Raw genomic sequence first — 18,933 nt, 5'->3', positions numbered from 1 at the left:
TAATTCTCAAAATGCAAAATATCTTAACTACTTCCCCTATGAATATGGTTCAAATGGCTCTGAGCACTATGTGAGGTCATCAGTCCCATAGAACTTAGAACTACTTAAACCTAACTAACCTAAGGACATCACGCACATCCATGCCCGAGGCAGGATTCGAACCTGCGACTGTAGCAGTCGCGCGGTTCCAGACTGAAGCACCTAGAACCGCTCGGCCAAAGCGGCCTGCCCCTATGAATATTTACACCTTTCGCCCATTTCTGATTTACAGGTTCAGTTTTAAATTACTTTCTTAAACGAGATTATCTCACCTCATTAACGTCTCTGTTAACTACGTAATCGTTTCGAAAGAACTGACTCACCTTCTTGTAAGAGAAAATTAATTTATTTTCCTCACTTAGTGTACCAGAAATTTTTTGAGAAACGTCGGAAGGTTGCATTGGGAGTCTTGAGAAAACAAAAAGAGGATAGGAACCCGTGTCCACAAACGTCATTCAACGACGCTGCAGAGCGCAGAAGCTAAAGGCGCGGTCCCTGCCAATAGTCCAACCCATCGGTAATACACGTGACTTTTTACGATGAGGAGCGGTAGATGGAACGTCTAGCAATGTTGTTCGTTATTCAATGACCGCGACTGATTGCCACTATCGCCAGTGGAAAAGTTGAAGCTACGTATCTGCTGCGTAGATAGGCCTTTTTTCCTATGAATGCGATGCTCTGTTGCCTTGGTGGATGACGGTTTGTGACATGGGGTTGCACCTACGGTTTAATTTTCTCCAGTATACCGAAATACATCGGAGATTTTAGAGGGTTCCAGGAGGAAAATAAACTGCAGATAGAAACCCATGTTCGAAACCGACGTCCACCGAGGCAACAGATTATTGCATTCACAGGAGACAAGGCCTTTCTAGGCAGCAGCTAGTTCTGTCTGCTCCACTGGCTATCCTGGCAACGAATCGCGATCACTGAATAATAATCAATATTGTAATATATTCCGCCCACTGTGCGTCAGCGTAGAAAATCACGTTTGCTGCCGAAAAGGTGGGCTAGTGGTAGATACTGGCGCCTATACCTCCAACGCCCTGTAGCGTCGTTGGATGACTTTTCCGGACTCTGATTCCTATCCTCGAGTTGTTCCTTCAGACACCCTCCATAAGCCCTCAATGTTGGTCGCAACGTTTCTGGAACACCCTGTAAATGAATTAATATGTAATTTTGTTCCTGATATGAAAACAGCTTCTATTTTTTATAAGTATCAGCCATTCTTAAATACACTGCACAGAAGAATTACAGAAACGGTTGTTCGAAGATCCGTCATTTCCCCCCATTGTTATACGTAAGTGAGAAATTTGGCTCAAAGATACATATCTACAACCTTTCTCTCTGTAACGATGCTAAAGCGTGGTGGTCGTTCGACGGTATCCACGGGTTTGCCGACGCTTCAAATTGCAAAATGGTCGACGCTCGAGAAAAAATGGCTATAGCTCAAAAGTTCATGTGAGCCGTTAGATGGGCTAACGATGTCACGTCAGTGACAGATTTCAACACAATATGCCCAACGCCACTGTGGACGTGTGACACTATGGGATGGTCACCACATGCCCCCTTAAGCATATATATGGACGCCACTGCGATGGAAGGCGAAACCGTGGGCCTCAGTGTCGAAATGGCGTGTATTTCTAGTGGATGGCCGAGGAAAACGTTTAAAACACACCGCCGCTAAAATCGACATGAAAAAGCCTCAGAAGGTAGCGTAAGCTCCCCTTGGAGCTTTTACTTACACACATGTCACTGTCGAAAACGACAGTTCGTTTTGTGGTGCGAGGTGCAATTGAACGACGTTCTTGAATACCTTTGAAACCACTGACATCCCCATATGATTCACCCCTCTTCTAAGGATATCATGGGACTGCAACCCCATTGAAAGTGGTCTGATTCCTTTGGAGTATACTGCGACTGCAGCTCTTACTCTGCTTTACAGTGTGGAACACCTAGGAACCGTTCAATATCATTCTACGACATTTGAATGTGACCCGAAGCAGCAAAGTGTGTGTATCCCTTTTCCGACTTCCTGTTTCACATCCGTCTGTGTATACGATCGTGGTAGGGTGTGACGCTGTGAAATTCAGAAACAATATGCAAAGGGTCCCTCTAAGATAATCCAGTTAGAAAACATCCGCGGTGCCACCCGTGCACATGTGTTGACCACTTTCAAAATATACCTCTACTGTGATATCCCTTGACTCATCCATAGGTAACTGCCAGCAGCCAACCCCTTGGACACCCTGTAGCTGAGTGGCCTCCCACGGTCACTCTGGTACCTGCTTGTGGCCATGCAGAAGTGTGGGTGGTCGTAGGGGCTGCTTGCCTGTAGGCTGTTAGAATCATTCAAGTATAGTCCCTGTACATATAAATTTTTAAACTGCTCAGTAAAGCGGTGTGGGAGACACCAAGGGTGTTGTCGAACGGGGGGGTCTTAGAGGGACTCTTTGCCGATTTATCCATGCACGTGTCAAATTCGCACCCTCTCGTGATCACGCCATAGGAGGACGCCAAGCAGCAGTGCTGAAAGAGGTCTAAACACCATTTGATGGTCTGAATTACCTTTAAATTTCATCGAATGGTGTTCAGTTGTCCGTAGTGAGAAACTGCAGTCACACTACATTCCAAAGAGAACAGACCACAATCAATGTAACTACAGCCCCACGACGTCCTTAGAGAAGGGTTGAATCGCCCGGAGGGTAACAACAGTGACAGAGGTCGTCACTAACGTCGTTATCTTGCACACAGCTCAGCAGTCTGTCGTTTTTGACAGCGAAATGCGTGTAAATAAACACCCCAAGGAAAGGGATGGTTCGATTGACGCCGTTTATGTTACCATCTGAGGCCTTTTCGCGTCGGTTCTGAGTGGCGGTGCATCTGAAAAGTATTCCTCAGCCACCCAAAAGAAAAATCCGTGATTTCAACACTGGGCATCGCAATTATTACTTCCATAGCAGAGGCGTCGAGAAATGTGGCGAGCTGTGGACAAGGAGGAAGAAGTCACGACCTTCCCATCATGTGACACGTCCACGGCAGCATTAGACAGAATTTTGGTGACATTTGGTGCCAGTGTGTCATCAGTAACACACCTTACATCGCACGTGAGCTTTGGACGCCGACTTTCTTTCTGAGGTGTCACACCTTGCTGTTTCAAGCGTCGCCGAGCAAATGGGTGACTTTGCTGGGAGCCATACTTTAGCACCCTTGTAGAGGCAGCTTGTAGGCACCTTTGATCCAAATTTCACACTTACGAATCTCAAGAGCGAAAAATGACGGGGCTTAAATAAGTGACCCTTTCATCCTTTCGCGCAATGTACTACCTATGCTAAAGCTCAGTGTTTCAATAGGTATGTCCCAGTTACCTAACCCAAAACGTCGTGTATACTTCATGAAGCATTAGTACCTCCAGGGAGGAAAATGATATGTTCTGTGAGGTAAAAACAAAAAGATTTTTATTATGTTTCAGTCTAAATAACTTCGTTTCATATTTATTAGATTAGCATAATCCTATTTATGCCTTTTAAGATTCTCTACAATCATAAATGTCTCATCTAGTCTCTTCCACACTTTACTGTCTTCAGCAGGATGTGTCCATGATACTCCTGCATAATTTCAAACCTGATCTACGCATTTTCTAGCATACCTCGTGTTAGAAATAATCTGCCTTTGTCAAAGTTTCCATTTTTCGCACCTGAAGGTTTCAATGCCTCACCACCAAACTGATATCTCACCAATATACTGAGGTGACTGAAGTTATGGGACAGCGTTATATACAGATGGTGGTAGTATCGCCTACACAAGGTGTAAAAAAAGGCAAAGCATAGGCGTAGAGGTCATTAGTACTCGTGTGATTTATGTGAAAGGGTTTCCGACGTGATTATGGCCGCACGACTGGAATGAACAGGCTTTGACCTCGGAATGGTAGCTGTAGCTAGACGCATGGGACATTCCATTCCCGAAACCGTTAGGAAATTCCATATTCCGAGATTCACAGAGTGAAGAGTATGCTGCGAATTCCAAATTGCAGGCATTACGTCTCACTACAGACAACGCAGTGGCAGACGGTCTTCACTTAACGACCGAAAACATCGAAGTGTGCGTAGAGTTGTTAGTTTTAACAGACAAACAACACTACTTGAAATAACGACCAAATTCAGTGTGGGATGTACAACGAACATATGCGTTAGGGCAGTGCGGCGAAATTTGGCGTTAATGGGCTATGGCAACAGATGGCTGACGTGACTGCCTTTGCTGACAACACGACATCACCTGCAGCACTTCTCCAGGGCTGGTGAACATGTAGGTTGAACTCTAGACTACTGGAAAACCGTGGCCTGGTCAGCTGAGTCTCATTTCAATTTATAAGAGCTTCAGGTAGGGTCGAGTGTGGCGCAAACCCCAGGAGGACATGGATCCAAGTTATCAACAGGGCATTTTTAAGCTAGTGGTTGGGTCCGTAATGGTGTGGGCGGCGTTAGCATGGAACTGATTGGGTCCTCTGATCCAACTGAACCGATCATTGAATGGAAATGGTTATGTTCGGCTGCTTGAAGGCCATTTGCCGACATTCATGAACTTTACGTTGCCAAACGTTCGCTGGGCCGCAATTGTTCTCGACTGGTTTGAAGAACGTTCTGGACAATCAGAGCGAATGATTTGTCCACCTTGATCGTCCGACGTGAATCGCATCCACCGTTTATGGGACATAATCGAGAGATCAGTACTTGCATAGAATTCTGCACCTGTAGCACTGTTGCCATTACTGACGGCTATAGAGGCAGCATCGCTCAATATTTCAGCATGAGATTTCCAATAAGTTGAGTCCATGCCACGTCATTCGCTGCGGAAAAGAAGGTTCGACACGATATTAGGCGGTAACCCATGACAGTTGTCACCTCAGTACATGTTTCCATGTCTCCACGATTGGGTTTTTTCTTGTTTTGTGTTATGTCCTTTCGATATTCTATTGAACACGACATCGTTACTCGTTTTTATCAATTGTAGTGTTACAGCAGATTGGCTATTTTGATTATTGTTACTGCTATACTGTTTAAAACTGTTAACATGCTTCTGGAGCTCTTTTTACGCTCCTGCATATTTGATGCAGACGAAAAGGTTAAACAACCAGAAAAACTACATAAGTCACTACAAGCCACGCTGAACCTCAAATAGCATCTGCTTGTAGAGTGGTGAGAGACGTGTATCCAGCAAATAATCAGCACGGATACCATGACAGGGATGACCGAGGTTCCTTAACATAGACCATAGAGAAGGGCGTTTATTGATATTTTATGTTTATATACTCGTAATAATATTAGCATTTCAAAGATCTTCTCGTGCATACCTTTGACTGCTTTTTTTCATTGTATTCGTGCTTTGTTATAAATGACGATGTGACTACAGTATCCAGCACACCACAGTTTTACGTCATTTTCTTTGCCGTGTGTCAACTGTCAAAAACTTCCTTCAGGAAATGCTATATTACCTCTACTTCTGATTTATCAAAAACTAAACTGTAAACAGCAAGTTTACCTGCAGAAAACAAGAAGATGAGAAAACACAGCGTTCACTGCGGCTGAAGTTCTCCATTAAGGATATAGACTTAAGCACCAAAGAAACTGGTATAGGTATGCGTATTGAAATACATAGATACGTAAACAGGCAGAATACGGCACTGCGGTCGGCAACGCCTGTATAAGAAAACAAGTGTCTGGCGAAGTTGTTACATCGGTTACTGCTAATACTACGACAGGTTATCAAGATTTAAGTGAGTCTGAATGTGGCGTTATAGTCGGCGCACGAGCGATAGGACACATCTCCAAAGTAGCGATGAAGTGGGGATTTTCACGTGCAACGATCTCATGAGTGTGCCGTGAATATCAGGCATCCGGTAAAATATCACATCTCCGACATCGCTGCCGCCGGAAAAAGAACGGGACCAACGACGACTCAAGAGAATCGTTCAACGTGACAGAAGTGCAGCCCTTCCACAAATTGCTGCAGATTTCAATGCTGGGCCATCAACAACAATTAGCGTGAGACTCACTCAACGAAGCAGCATCAATATGGGCTTTCGGAGCAGGGACACACTCGTGTACCCATGATGACTGCACTACACAAAGCTTTACGCCTCGCCTGAGCCTTAAACACCGGAATTTTACTGTTGATGACTGGAAACATGTTACCTGGTCGGACGAGTCTCGTTTCAAATTGTATCGAGCAAACGGACGTTTACGGGTATAGAGACAACCTCATGAATTCATTGACCGTGCAGGTCAGCAGGGAACTATTGAAGCTGGTGGAGGCTCTGTAATGGTATGGAACTTGTGCAGCTGGAATGATATGGGACCCCTGATACATCTAGACACGACTCCGACAGGTGACACGTGCGTAAGTATCCTGTCTGATCACCTCCATCTATTCATGTCCATTGTGCATTCCGACGGATTTGTGCAATTCCAGCAGGACAGTGCGATACCCCACACGTCCAGAATTGCTACAGAGTGGGTACAGGAACACCCTCCTGAGTTTAAACATTTCCGCAGGCTACCAAACTCCTCAGACATGAACGTTATTGAGCATATCTGGGATGCCTTGCAACGTGCTACTCAGAAGAGATCTCATCCCCTCGTACTCTTACGGATTTATGGACAGTCCTGCAGGATTCATGGTGTGAAATGCATCAAGCAGTACTTCAGATATTAGTCGAGTCAATGTCACGTCGGGATGCGATATTTCTACGTGCTCGTGGGGGCCCTACACGGTATTAGGCAGGTGTACCAGTTTCTTTGGCTCTTAAGTGTATAATCATATCAAATGAAGAATCCAAAAGGTAGGCCTAATATCAACGGCCTATTTATTCAAAGTGCCTGCAGGCATAATGCTATCTCCTTGCGGTATTACAAATTATGCGGATGCTGCAAAATGTGCGAGAAGTGCTGATGGCGGATACAGGTCTACAAATGTGCAACAAAACCACAGTTAGGAGCGTTTATTTAATTTTATCTTTGCGTGACAACCTTCTCACAAACATCCAAATAGCTAGAAAATTAATCATCTGCGTCCAAAAATAATAGGTCGTATCATCTAGTTCTAATACCTACAATTTCCCCGAAATGTGAATATCGGCGATCTAAAACGAATGTCAGTAAACGACAAATTTTTTCAAGCACAGGGACTGATGACGAAGTACAGTTTCTTGGGCTTTGCGAAGACAACAATCTGGCTTTAAATATGTTATCCAAATTTTAATGGCAAAAGCCCATAATAATCGGAACAATCCTAAGGATTAGCCATTCGATTCGAGACAATTTGCTAGTGTTAAAGAATATTTTCGACTATTGAAGCAACGAAGCTAGGCAGCCAATAACCTTGAAGAATGATTTAAAAACGTAAGTTGCCCGAAACAAAAGAAATTATAAAAACGTCGTAATAAATATGCGGCAACAACCGTCTCCTTGGTTCATTATTATTTCTTTCCTGAAACAATAATCTTATAAAAAATACATCGCTTTTAATTGTTAGATCATCTACAAAATAACTTTTCACATGATCTTGGCCATTACATTTGGCGGGAAATGAATGAGCGCCTCAGAATGAAATATACACAAATTACAAATAAAAAATATAAATATAAAATGTAATTGTAGAACGTCTATTTCCAGAACAAATTAAAAATATTTATTTTCCGTAACTTTGAAAACACATATTTTGACACTATTTTTTCTCTCTGAAATCATTCTAGGGTTTTGGCTGATACATGATGTCGGCTGCTCTAGCGCTTCTTCTCATGTTGAACATGCTATAGATAATAATTATGATAATAGAATCGCAGTGGTTCAAATGGCTCTGAGCACTATGGGACTCAACTGCTTAGGTCATTAGTCCCTTAGAACTTAGAACTAGTTGAACCTAACTAACCTAAGGACATCACACACATCCATGCCCGAGGCAGGATTCGAACCTGCGACCGTAGCGGTCTCGCGGTTCCGGACTGCAGCGCCCAGAACCGCACTGCCACTTCGGCCGGCGAATCGCAGTAGTACGAAAGCATTTATCCACTCATTTTATGAACATAGGCCGAGTAACCCCCCCATGAACCATGGACCTTGCCGTTGGTGGGGAGGCTTGCGTGCCTCAGCGATACAGATAGCCGTACCGTAGGTGCAACCACAACGGAGGGGTATCTGTTGAGAGGCCAGACAAACGTGTGGTTCCTGAAGAGGGGCAGCAGCCTTTTCAGTAGTTGCAAGGGCAACAGTCTGGATGATTGACTGATCTGGCCTTGTAACAATAACCAAAACGGCCTTGCTGTGCTGGTACTGCGAACGGCTGAAAGCAAGGGGAAACTACAGCCGTAATTTTTCCCGAGGGCATGCAGCTTTACTGTATGATTACATGATGATGGCGTCCTCTTGGGTAAAATATTCCGGAGGTAAAATAGTCCCCCATTCGGATCTCCGGGCGGGGACTACTCAAGAGGATGTCGTTATCAGGAGAAAGAAAACTGGCGTTCTACGGATCGGAGCGTGGAATGTCAGATCCCTTAATCAGGCAGGTAGGTTAGAAAATTTAAAAAGGGAAATGGATAGGTTGAAGTTAGATATAGTGGGAATTAGTGAAGTTCGGTGGCAGGAGGAACAAGACTTCTGGTCAGGTGACTACAGGGTTATAAACACAAAATCAAATAGGGGTAATGCAGGATTAGGTTTACTAATGAATAGGAAAATAGGAATGCGGGTAAGCTACTACAAACAGCATAGTGAACGCATTATTGTGGCCAAGATAGATACGAAGCCCACACCTACTACAGTAGTACAAGTTTATATGCCTACTAGCTCTGCAGATGACGAAGAAATTGAAGAAATTTATGATGAAATAAAAGAAATTATTCAGATTGTGAAGGGAGACGAAAATTTAATAGTCATGGGTGACTGGAATTCGAGTGTAGGAAAAGGGAGAGAAGGAAACATAGTAGGTGAATATGGATTGGGGGACAGAAATGATAGAGGAAGCCGCCTTGTAGAATTTTGCACAGAGCACAACATAATCATAATTAACACTTGGTTTAAGAATCATGAAAGAAGGTTGTATACATGGAAGAACCCTGGAGATACTAAAAGGTATCAGATAGATTATATAATGGTAAGACAGAGATTTAGGAACCAGGTTTTAAATTGTAAGACATTTCCAGGGGCAGATGTGGACTCTGACCACAATCTATTGGTTATGACCTGTAGATAAAAACTGAAGAAACTGCAAAAAGGTGGGAATTTAAGGAGATGGGACCTGGATAAACTAAAAGAACCAGAGGTTGTACACAGATTCAGGGAGAGCATAAGGGAACAATTGACAGGAATGGGGGAAATAAATACAGTAGAAGAAGAATGGGTAGCTTTGAGGGATGAAGTAGTGAAGGCAGCAGAGGATCAAGTAGGTAAAAAGACGAGGGCTAGTAGAAATCCTTGGGTAACAGAAGAAATACTGAATTTAATTGATGAAAGGAGAAAATATAAAAATGCAGTAAGTGAAACAGGCAAAAAGGAATACAAACGTCTCAAAAATGAGATCGACAGGAAGTGCAAAATGGCTAAGCAGGGATGGCTAGAGGACAAATGTAAGGATGTAGAGGCCTATCTCACTAGGGGTAAGATAGATACCGCCTACAGGAAAATTAAAGAGACCTTTGGAGATAAGAGAACGACTTGTATGAATATCAAGAGCTCAGATGGAAACCCAGTTATAAGCAAAGAAGGGAAAGCAGAAAGGTGGAAGGAGTATATAGAGGGTCTATACAAGGGCGATGTACTTGAGGACAATATTATGGAAATGGAAGAGGATGTAGATGAAGATGAAATGGGAGATATGATACTGCGTGAAGAGTTTGACAGAGCACTGAAAGACCTGAGTCGAAACAAGGCCCCCGGAGTAGACAATATTCCATTGGAACTACTGACGGCCGTGGGAGAGCCAGTCCTGACAAAACTCTACCATCTGGTGAGCAAGATGTATGAAACAGGCGAAATACCCTCAGACTTCAAGAAGAATATAATAATTCCAATCCCAATGAAAGCAGGTGTTGACATATGTGAAAATTACCGAACTATCAGCTTAATAAGTCACAGCTGCAAAATACTAACACGAATTCTTTACAGACGAATGGAAAAACTAGTAGAAGCCAACCTCGGGGAAGATCAGTTTGGATTCCGTAGAAACACTGGAACACGTGAAGCAATACTGACCTTACGACTTATCTTAGAAGAAAGATTAAGGAAAGGCAAACCTACGTTTCTAGCATTTGTAGACTTAGAGAAAGCTTTTGACAATGTTGACTGGAATACTCTCTTTCAAATTCTAAAGGTGGCAGGGGTAAAATACAGGGGTAAAATACAGGGAGCGAAAGGCTATTTACAATTTGTACAGAAACCAGATGGCAGTTATAAGAGTCGAGGGACATGAAAGGGAAGCAGTGGTTGGGAAGGGAGTGAGACAGGGTTGTAGCCTCTCCCCGATGTTGTTCAATCTGTATATTGAGCAAGCAGTAAAGGAAACAAAAGAAAAATTAGGAGTAGGTATTAAAATTCATGGAGAAGAAACAAAAACTTTGAGGTTCGCCGATGACATTGTAATTCTGTCAGAGACAGCAAAGGACTTGGAAGAGCAGTTGAATGGAATGGACAGTGTCTTGAAAGGACATCAACAAAAGCAAAACAAGGATAATGGAATGTAGTCTAATTAAGTCGGGTGATTCTGAGGGAATTAGATTAGGAAATGAGGCGCTTAAAGTAGTAAAGGAGTTTTGCTATTTGGGGAGCAAAATAACTGATGATGGTCGAAGTAGAGAGGATATAAAATGTAGGCTGGCAATGGCAAGGAAAGCGTTTATGAAGAAGAGAAATTTGTTAACATCCAGTATTGATTTAAGTGTCAGGAAGTCATTTCTGAAAGTATTCGTATGGAGTGTAGCCATGTATGGAAGTGAAACATGGACGATAAATAGTTTGGACAAGAAGAGAATAGAAGCTTTCGAAATGTGGTGCTACAGAAGAATGCTGAAGATTAGATGGGTAGATCAAATAACTAATGAGGAAGTATTGAATAGGATTGGGGAGAAGAGAAGTTTGTGGCACAACTTGACTAGAAGAAGGGATCGGTTGGTAGGACATGTTCTGAGGCATCAAGGGATCACCAATTTAGTATTGGAGGGCAGCGTGGAGGGTCAAAATCGTAGAGGGAGACCAAGAGATGAATACACTAAGCAGATTCAGAAGGATGTAGGTTGCAGTAGGTACTGGGAGATGAAAAAGCTTGCACAGGATAGAGTAGCGTGGAGAGCTGCATCAAACCAGTCTCAGGACTGAAGACCACAACAACAACAACAACAGGCCGAATAAAATCAGAACAGTATAATTAACAGCCTTTGGCTGACAATTTTGTGTGCGGCGTCCAGCTTCGCCGTATTTCTGCTCGGGACTCATTTCTGTCCGACCCGGAAACTGCGAACGGCTTAACTGATCACCGGCTGCACTCATCAAGGATCCGTGTATCATATATTAACTTCACAGCTTGCATATAAATAAAAAAAAGCAGAAGAGAACCCTTTCGGAAAAACTGTAACGTAGCAGCATGTACCTTTCTTCACAAATTGTTCATGTTAGAGATGTACTGATAAATAAGACAAGGAAATCATAGCAAGTGATATCGATTCATGGTATTGACATCTTCTATAAACATCTCATTTCTCACCTTAATTTTCTGATGTTAACTTTAAATTCCACTTCTCTTAATGTGTTCCAGTTCTTCAGTACAGGTATTAATCTCCTTTTTCCTTACACGGTAAAGAGTATTAGTGTGGAGAACGAACACAAATCTATCATGGGTATCTAAAGCTACTATGTCTAATATCATGGAAGCAAGCGGAGTTCAAATGGAAACATCATGTACTTAACTGAATAGAGCAAGATCTATCTAGGTTCTGGGTATGATATCAAAGGGTATTGTTACCTCAAAAATAGTACCAAAATCTATAAAGTGATCAATAATGTTTCATACATGTGAAGTCAGCAGTATCAGTCAAAGCAGTGCGTTGAGATCAGCTTTAGGAAAAGAGTAAACGTTGAACTGCAGAAATGACTCAGTCAGACATCTTACATGTATACTCTATACACATGTGTACAGTATACACTAATAAACGCTCATATATATACTAGGTCTGCATAATATTGTTTGGAACATATTTTCACGAAAGCAAACTATCTCCATTGTCTCAGCTCAGTCCAAGGCTTCCAAGAGGTTTCCGTAGATTCCAAGATAAGTGGTGAAACAGGTAATAACCTCCAAAATATACCCAATTGTAGCCCCTTTGTTTTACCACCAGATGACCTTGATTAGGCTGAAAGGAATCGAACTCTAAAATATGCCACTTTTTTTTTAACAGTTCACCTGGATTTACTGCAATAAGACAAAAACTCAGCACTATGGAGATGCATGTTGTCGGTATACTACTCTCCCAGCCATTAACAGCTTTCAAATCCTCTTACAAAAGTAGCCTCTCATATGCTTCATGAGACTGATTGCACCATGTTCTAGTTCTCCCATTTAACCGTTATCCCAGGCACATATAGCACTACTGGTTATTAAGCTCGACTCGCTGGCGGATTACATGGAGAGGCGCACCTTCCCCACTGGGTAAGCTGAGGAAACAAAGAGCTGCCATTGCTAAATCTCTTCCTAAGCTGAAGCAGACAGAGGGATACTTCACTGATGTAAGTAACACGAAACGCGAACAACCGACCATTGCTCTCCAATGAGTTACATTTATTTCATTCACCATCGAAGAAGCAGTTATTTATGGAATTAGATGCATAGTGGAGATCAAGAAATCGTTTGGGCAATTATGTCGTGGTTTTTATTGAGTCCAGCAGTCGTAATCACACAAACTAAAAACTATTGTTTGATTGCCTTTTGTTTCGTAATAGATAAACATCGTCTTTGGGCACTAAATCAATATCTGACCATAGGCTTCTTCTATTCCATGCAGAATTGTCTAAATATGACTTGGTTATAAAGCAGAAAATTAGCAAAACACATGTAACAGGCATAAAAAGTAATTAAATTTTTCAGAATGAACAAAAGATTCATTGAATTATAAATATGGAAACAAATCTTAGTTACAGAGGAATCGTGATCCATTGGCTTATATTTTCTTCCCCTCCCTCTTTAAGGAATGTGATACGTTTTGCCTGTGTATTCGTTATAAACTATTGACTTCGTGAAGCTGAAAAGCGACAAGTCGTTCGGCTCCTGTCTTTTCATTTATGTTTGATAAATAATTCGATTGGATGCGATATGAGTTAGACAGCCTCTACAAATCTAAAAGTTTAGATGGATTAATGACAGTACAGTGGTCGTATGCGCTGATTTCACTTCCTCCTCTTAACATCCTTTAATTTAACCTGGTGTGGCTATTCCAGTTACTTTTTTGGGTGAGCTACAGAACTGACGAGGGCTGATGATACGGGAAAGGGGCGTACCAAGTGTGGAACGCGGAAATCGACTCCCTGTTTGTCTAGGGAATGTGGCCTTCACGGAACAGCAGGTGGGTTGATCTTCAGGTAAAACCAGTCGGCGTGTTGTCTTGGGAAAAGCCACCTAAATACCTATTGTGCAGTTTACTACACGTATCCGCACTGGACAACTGAACCGAAAGAATTCGTTACAGACGACAGGACCCCGGCTGTCCACGAAACATGGCAAAACAGCACTGCTGTATTACAGGTTCAAAAGATACCGAGGAGTTGATGGAAAGCCTCGAGCACATTTTTTTTTTAGCTTTTCGCACCACCTATGATGAGGCTGGCTGCTGGCTGAGAGGACACTAACTGATGAAATTAATGTAACATCAGAAGGACGGAATATGTAGCAAATTTTTTTTAGAAAAGTGGGGAGGAAATCGAGATTATTGGTTTTTAATATTTCGCCTCTGCTGGAGGGAGATTTTGATACTAGATAATGGTTATGCCAGTGGCAGAGCGATATAATTTTAAGAAGATTTGCTGCCGAGGTTCTTGGCGTGAATAAGGGTGCAGTCAATCTAGAAAGGAAGATTTCCTCTCTGGTCTTGGCGCTGAACATATCGGTACTGGATAGGCTTCACACTCAACTCGAACAGCAGATTCGTTTAGGAGAGTGGGGTCCATTGTTCAAGTCCTCAGCGGAGCAGTTCTTGCGGTATACTTGATCGGAGCCAGGTACGGCGTTATCGATCTGCTCAAATCACGTTGCCAATAATACTGAGCAAAACTGGTGTGTTAGGGCCATCGCGAACTAAACTAGGGGATCAGATTCAGTTTTGGATTCATTTTCTCATCTTCGTCACCGCATTCTCAGTTCCATAGGTGTCTTCCTTTCTCTGGTCAGATAAACAATCACTGTAGTTAATGTGTAGGCAGGTCGATACAAATTTCATAACCTCGGTTATATGGTTATGAACTAATTTCGATCCACATCAAGTAACTTTGCCTACCGATAGCCCACTTATCTGCTTCTCGTAGTTAATTACCTATGTCTGTTATCCTCGTGGCTTCCTGACTAATTTAGGTGCTTATTCATTCTCATGTCATTTTGTAATAAACTGAAGCGTTCGCATAAACCATGTATTTGATTAGAGTCGATGTTGCCTCCCTGATCATATTTAATTACATGCGTATTCCCCACGTAAGGATTCACTACTTCGGCCACGATCTTTCATACCGTTAATCATTCTGTTGCTTAGATGTATTGCGGCGTTGGGTCTTAAGGGTGTGCCTGCATCACGGTTAGTTATGATTCAGTTAACTTCACTCACACTCATGCGTGTTTTGCAAAGTTTCGTACACTCATCTCCCACTTAATTGGCATTCCAGCGACCGTACTATCGCCTTTCCTTCACTTTGATGCTTTGATGAGAGCACTCTGCTTGATCAACATTAACGTCTCCAGATAAAAGAGCTGGCTGCTCAAAAAATGAATCATGGTGCCCATCAAACAGCCTAGTATCTTAAACTCTTCCATTATGTTGGCTACAACGAAACCTAGTGAGAGACATTCTTGTTCCTTTGTTGATGCAGTTGTCCTCTCTTCGAAGATTCATTTCATGCAGCTCTCCATGCACTGCAAGTCTCCTCATCAACATATCTATTACATTTAGAGGAATTTGAACTTGTTTACCGTTGTCAAGCTTTGGTTTCCCTATACAATTTTTACCATCCCACACTTCCATCAGTTACAGAATTGACTATTCATTAAATTTTCAAGAAGTGTGTTATTAACTGATCCCCTCTTTTAGGCCGGCCGATGTGGCCAAGCGGTTCTAGGCGCTTCAGTCTGGAACCTCACGATCGCTACGGTCGCAGGTTCGAATCCTGCCTCGGGTATGGATGTGTGCGATGTCCTTATGTTGGTTAGGTTTAAGTAGTTCTAAGTTCTAGGGGACTGATGAGCTCAGATGTTAAGTCCCGTAGTGCTCAGAGCCATTTTGAACCCTCTTTTAGCCGCGACGGGGAGCCGCGCGTTCTAAGTTGTCTTGTACGGTTCGCGCGGCTCTCCCAGTCGGAGGTTCGAGTTCTACGTCTACATCTGCATGCATACTCCGCAAGTCACCTGAAGATGTGTGGCGGAGGGTACCTTGAGTACCTCTATCGGTTCCCCCTTCTATTCCAGTGTCGTGTTGTTCGTGGAAAGAAGGATTGTCGGTATGCCTCTGTGTGGGCTCTAATCTCTCTGATTTTATCCTCATGGTCCCTTCGCGAGATATACGTGGGAGGAGGCAATATACCGCCTGACTCCTCGGTGAAGGTAGGTTCTCGTAACTGCAACAGAAGCCCGTGCCGAGCTACTGAGCGTCTCTCCTGCAGAGTCTTCCTCTGGAGTTTATCTATCGTCTCCGTAATGCTTTCGCGATTACTAAATAATCATGTAACGAAGCGCGCTGCTCTCCGTTGGATCTTCTCTATCAACCCTATCTGATACGGATCCCACACTGCTGAGCAGTATTCAAGCAGTGGGCGAAAAAGCGTACTGTAACCTACTTCCTTTGTTTTCGGATTGCATTTCCTTAAGATTGTTACAATGAGTCTCGGTCTGGCATCTGCTTTACCGATGATCAACTTTATATGATCATTCCATTTCAAATCACTCCTAATGCGTACTCCCAGATAATTTATGGAATTAACTGCTTCCAGTTGCTGACCTGATATATTGTAGCTAAATGATAAGGGATCTTTCTTCCTATGTATTCGCAGCACATTACACTTGTCTACATTGAGATGCAATTGCCATTCCCTGCATCATGCGTCAATTCGCTGCAGATCCTCCTGCATTTTAGAACAATTTTCCATTGTTGCAACCTCTCGATATACCACAGCATCACCCGCAAAAAAGCCTCACTGAACTTCCGATGTCATCTACAAGGTCATTTATGTACATTGTGAATAGCAACGGTCCTACGACACTCTCCGCGGCACACCTGAAATCACTCTTACTTCGGAAGACTTCTCTCCATTGAGAATAACATGCTGCGTTCTGTTATCTAGGAACTCTTCAATCCAATCATACAATTGGTCTGATAGTCCATATGCTCTTACTTTGTTCATTAAACGACTGTGGGGAACTGTATCGAACGCCTTGCGGAAGTCAAGAACCTGGGAACCCGTGTCTATGGCCCTCTGAGTCTCGTGGACGAATAGTGCAAGCTGGGTTTCACACGATCGTCTTTTTCGAAACCCATGCTGATTCCTACAGAGTAGATTTCTAGTCTCCAGAAATGTCATTATACTCGAACATAATACGTGTTCCAAAATTCTACAACTGATCGACCTTAGAGATATAGGTCTATAGTCCTTCACATCTATTCAACGTCCCTTCTTGAAAACGGGGATGACCTGTGCCCTTTTCCAATCCTTCGGAACGCTACGCTCTTCTAGAGACCTACGGTACACCGCTGCAAGAAGGGGGGCAAGTTCCTTCGCGTACTCTGTGTAAAATCGAACTGGTATCCCATCAGGTCCAGTGGCCTTTCCTCTTTTGAGCGATTTTAATTGTTTCTCTATCCCTCTGTCGTTTATTTCGATATCTACCATTTTTTCGTCTGTGCGACAATCTAGAGAAGGAACTACAGTGCCGTCTTCCTCTGTGAAACAGCTTTGGAAAAAGACATTTAGTATATCGGCCTTTAGTCTGTCATCCTCTGTTTCAGCACCATTTTGGTCACAGAGTGTCTGGACATTTTGTTTTGATCCACCTACCGCTTTGACATAAGACCAAACTTTCTTAGGATTTTCTGCCAAGTCAGTACATAGAACTTTACTTTTGAATTCATTGAACGCCTCTCGCATAGCCCTCCTTACACCACATTTCGCCTCACGCAATCTTTGTTTGTTTGCTTGGCTTTGGATATGTTTATGTTTGCTGTGTAGTTCCCTTTGCTTCCGCAGCAGTTTTCTAACTCGGTTGTTGTACCACGGTGGCTCTTTTCCACCTCTTACGATCTTGCTTGGCACATATTCATCTAACGCATATTGTACGATGGATTTGAACTTTGTCAACTGAACCACAACACTATCTGTACTTCAGATAAAACTTTTGTGTTGAGCCATCAAGTACTCTGAAATCTGCTTTTTGTCGTTTTTGCTAAACATAAAAATTTTCCTACCTTTTTTAATATTTCTACACTCCTGGAAATTGAAATAAGAACACCGTGAATTCATTGTCCCAGGAAGGGAAAACTTTATTGACACATTCCTGGGGTCAGATACATCACATGATCACACTCACAGAACCACAGGCACATAGACACAGGCAACAGAGCATGAACAATGTCGGCACTAGTACAGTGTATATCCACCTTTCGCAGCAATGCAGGCTGCTATTCTCCCATGGAGACGATCGTAGAGATGCTGGATGTAGTCCTGTGGAACGGCTTGCCATGCCATTTCCACCTGGCGCCTCAGTTGGACCAGCGTTCGTGCTGGACGTGCAGACCGCGTGAGACGACGCTTCATCCAGTCCCAAACATGCTCAATGGGGGACAGATCCGGAGATCTTGCTGGCCAGGGTAGTTGACTTACACCTTCTAGAGCACGTTGGGTGGCACGGGATACATGCGGACGTGCATTGTCCTGTTGGAACAGCAAGTTCCCTTGCCGGTCTAGGAATGGTAGAACGATGGGTTCGATGACGGTTTGGATGTACCGTGCACTATTCAGTGTCCCCTCGACGATCACCAGTGGTGTACGGCCAGTGTAGGAGATCGCTCCCCACACCATGATGCCGGGTGTTGGCCCTGTGTGCCTCGGTCGTATGCAGTCCTGATTGTGGCGCTCACCTGCTCGGCGCCAAACACGCATACGACCATCATTGGTACCAAGGCAGAAGCGACTCTCATCGCTGAAGACGACACGTCTCCATTCGTCCCTCCATTCACGCCTGTCGCGACACCACTGGAGGCGGGCTGCACGATGTTGGGGCGTGAGCGGAAGACGGCCTAACGGTGTGCGGGACCGTAGCCCAGCTTCATGGAGACGATTGCGAATGGTCCTCGCCGATACCCCAGGATCAACAGTGTCCCTAATTTGCTGGGAAGTGGCGGTGCGGTCCCCTACGGCACTGCGTATGATCCTACGGTCTTGGCGTGCATCCGTGCGTCGCTGCTGTCCGGTCCCAGGTCGACGGGCACGTGCACCTTCCGCCGACCACTGGCGACAACATCGATGTACTGTGGAGACCTCACGCCCCACGTGTTGAGCAATTCGGCGGTACGTCCACCCGGCCTCCCGCATGCCCAGTATACGCCCTCGCTCAAAGTCCGTCAACTGCACATACGGTTCACGTCCACGCTGTCGCGGCATGCTACCA

Source organism: Schistocerca serialis, chromosome 3, assembly GCF_023864345.2.
Source record: "Schistocerca serialis cubense isolate TAMUIC-IGC-003099 chromosome 3, iqSchSeri2.2, whole genome shotgun sequence".
Taxonomy (NCBI): Eukaryota; Metazoa; Arthropoda; class Insecta; order Orthoptera; family Acrididae; genus Schistocerca; species Schistocerca serialis.
Note: the sequence above shows the minus strand (reverse complement) of the source record.